Source organism: Pelodiscus sinensis, chromosome Z (genome assembly GCF_052426305.1).
Source record: "Pelodiscus sinensis isolate ZL-2025 chromosome Z, ASM5242630v1, whole genome shotgun sequence".
NCBI classification, from domain to species: Eukaryota; Metazoa; Chordata; order Testudines; family Trionychidae; genus Pelodiscus; species Pelodiscus sinensis.
Window position 1 is genome coordinate 37,775,001 of NC_143085.1, and position 6,070 is coordinate 37,781,070.

General features: G+C 64.0%; 1 pseudogene; it reads left to right on the top strand.

Moving 5' to 3' along the window:
* LOC149520729 (28S ribosomal RNA) overlaps positions 1–1,199 on the top strand; it is a 3,071-nt pseudogene extending 1,872 nt beyond the window's left edge.
* The last annotated feature ends 4,871 nt before the right edge of the window (positions 1,200–6,070 follow it).

A 6,070-nucleotide genomic window follows, 5' to 3' on the forward strand; every position in this document is an offset into this window, starting at 1 on the left:
AGTGGACCACAAGTTGAATATGAGTCTACAGTGTGATGCTGTTGCAAAAAAAGCAAATATGATTCTAGGTTGTATCAACAGGTGTGTTGTAAGCAAAACTCGTGAAGTCATTCTGCCGCTCTATTCTGCACTAGTTAGGCCTCAGCTGGAGTACTGTGTCCAGTTCTGGGCGCCACATTTCAAGAAAGATGTGGAGAAATTGGAAAGGGTACAGAGAAGAGCGACAAGAATGATTAAAGGTCTAGAGAACATGACCTATGAAGCCAGGCTTCATGAACTGGGCTTGTTTAGTTTGGAAAAAAGATTAAGGGGGGACATGATAGCGGTTTTCAAATATCTAAAAGGGTGTCACAAGGAGGAAGGAGAAAATTTGTTCCTCTTGGTTTCTGAGGACAGGACAAGGAGTAATGGGCTTAAAGTGCAGCAGGGGAGGTTTAGATTGGACATTAGGAAAAAATTCCTAACTGTCAGGGTGGTCAAATATTGGAATAAATTACCAAGGGAGGTGGTGGAATCTCCCTCTCTGGAGATATTTAAGAACAGGTTAGATAGACATCTGTCAGGGATGGTGTAGACGGAGCTTGATCCTGCCTTGAGGGCGGGGGGCTGGACTCGATGACCTCTCGAGGTCCCTCCCAGTCCTATTATTCTATGATTCTATGATTCTATGATTGTGAAGCAGAATTCACCAAGCATTGGATTGTTCACCCACTAATAGGGAACGTGAGCTGGGTTTAGACCGTCGTGAGACAGGTTAGTTTTACCCTACTGATGATGTGCTGTTGCAATAGTAATCCTGCTCAGTACGAGAGGAACCGCAGGTTCAGACATTTGGTGTATGTGCTTGGCTGAGGAGCCAATGGGGCGAAGCTACCATCTGTGGGATTATGACTGAACGCCTCTAAGTCAGAATCCCCCCTAAACGTAATGATACGGCAGCGCCGCGGAGCCTCGGTTGGCCCTGGATTGCTGTCCCCCCCCCCCCCCCGGGGAAGGGGCTCGGTGAGGAGAGCCACTCGCATCGGGACCAGAGTGTGGACAGAAGGGAGCCGCCTCTCACCCGTTGCGCACCGCATGTTCGTGGGGAACCCGGTGCTAAATCATTCGTAGACGACCTGATTCTGGGTCAGGGTTTCGTGCGTAGCAGAGCAGCTACCTCGCTGCGATCTATTGAAAGTCAGCCTTCGACACAAGACTTTGTCTCTTCTCTCCCGAGGCGGGCGTGGCGACCCTCGCGGGAGGGTCCCCGCCGCCGGAGGAGCAGGCGGGCAGGGCGGCCCTCTACAGGGGAGGGCCCGGCCGCCTCTCTCCTCTCCCGAGAATGGGGGTTGACCTGGTGGCCGCTGCCATGGACCTGGGGACGGGGCGCCGGTTTCCCCTCCAGGACAGCAGGTCAACCCCCCACCCCCGTCGGAGCTCATGGGTCGACCTGGCGGCCGGGTTCCCCCTGGCAGGCCGTCTGGTCCAGGGTTGACCTGGTGGCCGCTGCCACGGACCTGAGGACAGGGCACCGGTTTCCCCTCCAGGACAGCAGGTCAATCCCCCACCCCCATCGGAGCTCGCGGGTCGACCTGGTGGAGGAAAACGGGGAGGCACCCAGCAGTGCGAGGGTGCGGGGGGGAGCTGGTCGGTGGAGGCTTAATAGTCGTCTCTGGGTGTTCCCTGGTAGGAGAGTTTAATAGCGGTCTCTGTGAGGAGAGCTGGCCGCCGCGCCCGGCCGGAGCTCCAGGTGAGGCCCGTGACACACGGGGCACCGGGTCCAGCCTGGGACAGGTCAGCAGAAAGCGGGTGGTGGCGGGGAGGGGGAGGATCATCGGAGGACGGGACGGGGCGCGGGTGGTGGAGAAAATTCTCCAAGTCGGCTCGGGGCACCAGGTAAACCCCGAGTTCCGTCTGGATGGGGCCAGGAAAACCCGCGGGAGGTTGTGGGGACCATTTCCACCCAGGGGAGTGACAGCCCGCTCCCCGGTTCCCTCAGTCCCCTCAAAGCGCCCCCCCCTCCCGCCGTGGTCAGAAGCGGGGGGGGGGGCGCGACCTGGCGGCCGCTCGGGTCACGGGAGAGCAGGTGGACCCGCCGGCCAGGACGGGGAGGTCGACCTGGACGCCGCTCGGCTCGCGGGAGGGCAGGTCAACCCCCCGTTGAATCCTGCGGGTTGACCTGACCTCCGTCCGGCTCTCGGAAGTGCCTAAGAGGGCAGCGGCCGGCTTTTCCAGCTGAGTCCCCCCGACCCCGGTGGCCGTCGTTTTCACTCAAGCCGTTCCGACAGGTCCGCGGAGATTAGAGAGGACAGGCTGTTCGGACCCGAGCCTGTGGACACGAGCCCCCAGGGAACGATCCAAAGCGTGTGTGACCCACGGGCGTGCCTCTTTCCGATCGACGGGGGAGTTCCGAGCCTTGCTCCTCCAGCCCGCTCGGGCACACGGGGGGAACCGATCGCGGTATCGTACCCCGGGGGGGAGGCCGGCAAGTCGGAGGTCCGAGAGTCTTCCTTCCTTTCACGGCTCTGGCTGCCTCACCCCCCCCCCCCCCGACCCTTCTCCGGTGCCGAAGCCAGCGGCCCGGACCCGAGCTCTGGCGGCCGCCTCCCCTCTCCGCGGGGCAGGGGGAGGGCCGCGCGCGTCTAGAGCCTCTCTCTCCCGATCGATGTGGCACTCGCAGAACGGACGTGGAGGGCCCTTCGCGGGCCGGCACCCTTCCCGTGGCGGGTCGGGATCAGTCCGGCGTTCAGGCGGAACGGGACCCTCCTTTTTGCCTTTCTGTGCCGGATTTCGGGGACGATCCAGGGATCCTCCTCTCTCTCTCCCTGGGGGACGGGCGCGGGCCCGTACCCGGGCCTCCCCGCCCCCCTTCCCTTGGCCGTACCACTTCGGGGCGACGGTGGCGGGGGAAGAGAGGGGATGTTGCGCGGAGCCCATCAGGCCGTCGTTGAGACCTCTGCCGTGCGAGGCCGAGCAGCACCATGAGCCTGCCATGGGGCACGAAATGACTCCCAGGCAGCTGTGAGGCTCAGCGGGGGGGGGCCAAGACACGGTCGCGAGAGCAAGCAGGGGCGCGCTGTGGTCTCCGCCACGTGGGATGGCCCGTCCCTTTCCCTCCCAGAGCTCGGTGTGGGCCGTGGCGGGGCAACAGGGTGGCCGGCTGCCTTTCCACCCGCGGTGGGACCCTCGTACCGCCCTCTTGCTGGAGCGTCAATACGCGCCCCCTCCCGCTGTCCTCCCAGTCCTGGGTCGCTGCCACCTTCTTTAGCTGGTTTGCCTGGAAGGCTTCGGCGGCCCACCCTCGGGGCCGTGTCACCTTGCAAAGAAACCGAAAGGGCCCTCTTGTGGGAGGGTCCCCGCTGCCAGAGGAGCAGGTGGGCAGGACGGCCCTCAACAGGGGAGGGCCCGGCCGCCTCTCTCCTCTCCTCTCCTCTCCTCTCCTCTCCTCTTCTCTCCTCTCCTCTCCTCTCCTCTCCTCTCCTCTCCTCTCCTCTCCTTTCCTCTCCTCTCCTCTCCCAAGAACAGGGGTTGACCTGGTGGCCGCTGCCACGGATGGAGGATGGGGCACCAGTTTCCCCTCCAGGACAGCAGGTCAACCACCACCTCCGTCGGAGCTTGTGGGTCGACCCGATGGATCGTTTCCCCCGGCGGGCCGTCGGATCAACTGCGCGGCCCCAGGCTGCACGTCGAGCTGGTGGCCGGGTTCCCCCCGGCAGAACGTGTGGTCAAGGGTTGACCTGGTGGCCAGGATCCCCCCGGCGGGCCATCTGGTGGCCGGGTTGCCCCTGGTGGGCCGTCTGGTCAACTGCACAGCCGCGGTCAACCTGGTGGCCGGGTTCGCCCTGGAAGACTGTGTGGTCAAGGGTTGACCTGGTGGCCAGCTTTCCCTGCAGCCACCAGGTTAGCCCCCTGCCCACGGCTGCGCAGTTGACCTGGTGGCCCACCGTTTCCCTGGCCCACCCACCTGCCACCGGGTAGTGTGAGGGTGGGGAGGGGGAGCTGGTCGGTGGAGGCTTAATAGTCGTCTCCGGTTGTTCCCTGGTAGGAGAGTTTAAAAACAGCCTCCATGAGGAGAGCTGGCCGCCGCGCCCGACCAGGGCTCCAGGTGAGGCCCGTTACGCACTGGGCATCGGATTCAGCCCAGGACGGGTCGTGGGCCGTTTCAACCTCAGCAGAAAGCGGGTGGGGAGGGGAGGGTCATCGGAGGACAGGACATGTCAGGGGGTGTGAGTGGTGGAGAAAATTATCCAAGTCAGCTCGGGGCACCAGGTAAACCCTGTGTTCCATCTGGTGGGGCCAAGAAAACCCGCGGGAGGTTTCGGGGACCATTTCCACCCAGAGGAGGGACACCACCCTCCCTGGTTCCCTCCGTCGCCTCAAAGCGCCCCCCCTCCCGCCATGGGCAGCGGGTGAACCGGCCAGACGGGACGGAATGGGGAGGTCAACCTGGCAGCCACTCGGCTCGCGGGACAGCAGGTGAACCGGACAGGATGGTACGGGGAGGTCGACCTGGCGGCCGCTTGGCTTGGAGCACCAGGTGAACCGGACGGATGGGAGGGAACGGGGTGGTCGGCCTGGCAGCTGCTTGGCACACAAGACAGCAGTTGAACCCACCGGATGGGAGGGGACAGGGAGGTCGACCTGGCTGCCGCGTGGCTCGTGGGACAGCAGGTGAACCGGCTGGAACGGGACAGGGAGGTCGAGCCGGCATCCGCTCAGCTCGGGGCACCAGGTGAAATGGCCGGACGGGAGGAGATGGGGAGGTCGAGCCAGCAGCCGCTCTGTTCAGGGCACCAGGTGAACCAGCTGGACGGGATGAGATGGGGAGGTCCACCTGGCGGCCGCTCGGCTTGCGGGACAGCAGGTGAACTCGCTGGATGGGACGTGGAGGTCAACCTGGCTCCCTCTCAGCTCGTGGGAGGGCAGGTCAACCCCTTGCTGGATGGTATGGGTAGACCTGGTGGCCGCTCGGCTCGTGGGAGGATAGGTCAACTGCTCGTTGAATCCTGCGGGTTGACCTGACGGCCCTCCAGCTCTCGGAAGTTCCTAAGAGGGCCGCTGCCAGGTAAGTTGCTATCCTTGAGTTCCAGGAGGTCAGCCGCGTTTCCAGCTTCCACATCCACGGAGATTAACAAGGACACGGTGTTCGGACATGAGCCTGTGGACATGAGCCTTTCCCCCGGGAATGATCCAAAGCGTGTGACCCACGGGCGTGCCTCTTTTCGATCAACGGGGGAGTTCCGAGCCTTGCTCCCCCGGCCCACTTGGGCACGCGGGGGGAACCAATCGCGGTATTGTACCCCGGGGGGGGCAAGCCGGAGGACCAAGAGTCTGCCTTCCTTTCACGGCTCTGGCTGCCCCTCTCTCTCCCCCGACCCTTCTTTGGTGCCGAAGCCAGCGGCCCGGACACGAGCTCTGGCGGCCACCTCCCCTCTCCGCGGGGCAGGGGGAGGGCCGCGCGCGTCTCGAGCCTCTCTCTCCCGATCGATGTGGCACTTGCAGAACGGACGTGGAGGGCCCTTCGCGGGCTGGCACCCTTCCCGTGGCGGGTCGGGATCAGTCCGGTGTTCAGGCGGAACGGGACCTTCCTTCTTGCCTTTCTGTGCTGGATTTTGGAGACGATCCAGGGATCCTCCTCTCTCTCTCCCTGGGGGATGGGCGCGGGCCCATACCTGGCCCTCCCCACTCTCCTCTCCTTGGCCGTACCGCTTCGGGGCGACGGTGGTGGGGGAAGAGAGGGGATGTTGCATGGAGCCCATGTGGCCGTCGTCGAGACCTCTGCCGTGCGAGGCCGAGCGGCACCGTGAGCCCGCCCAGGGGCACGAAATGACTCCCAGGCAGCTGTGAGGCTCAGCGGGGGGGCCAAGACACGGTCGCAAGAGCAAGCAGGGGCGCGCTGCAGTCTCCGCCGCGTGGGATGGCCTGACCCTTTCCCTCCCCAAGCTCAGCGCGGGCCGTGGCGGGGCAACAGGGTGGCCGGCTGCCTTTCCACCCGCGGTGGGACCCTCGTACCGCCCTCTTGCTGGAGCGCCAGTACACACCCCCTCTACTGTTCATGAACCAGCCCCTGTGGCCCGCAAGGGCCTGCAGC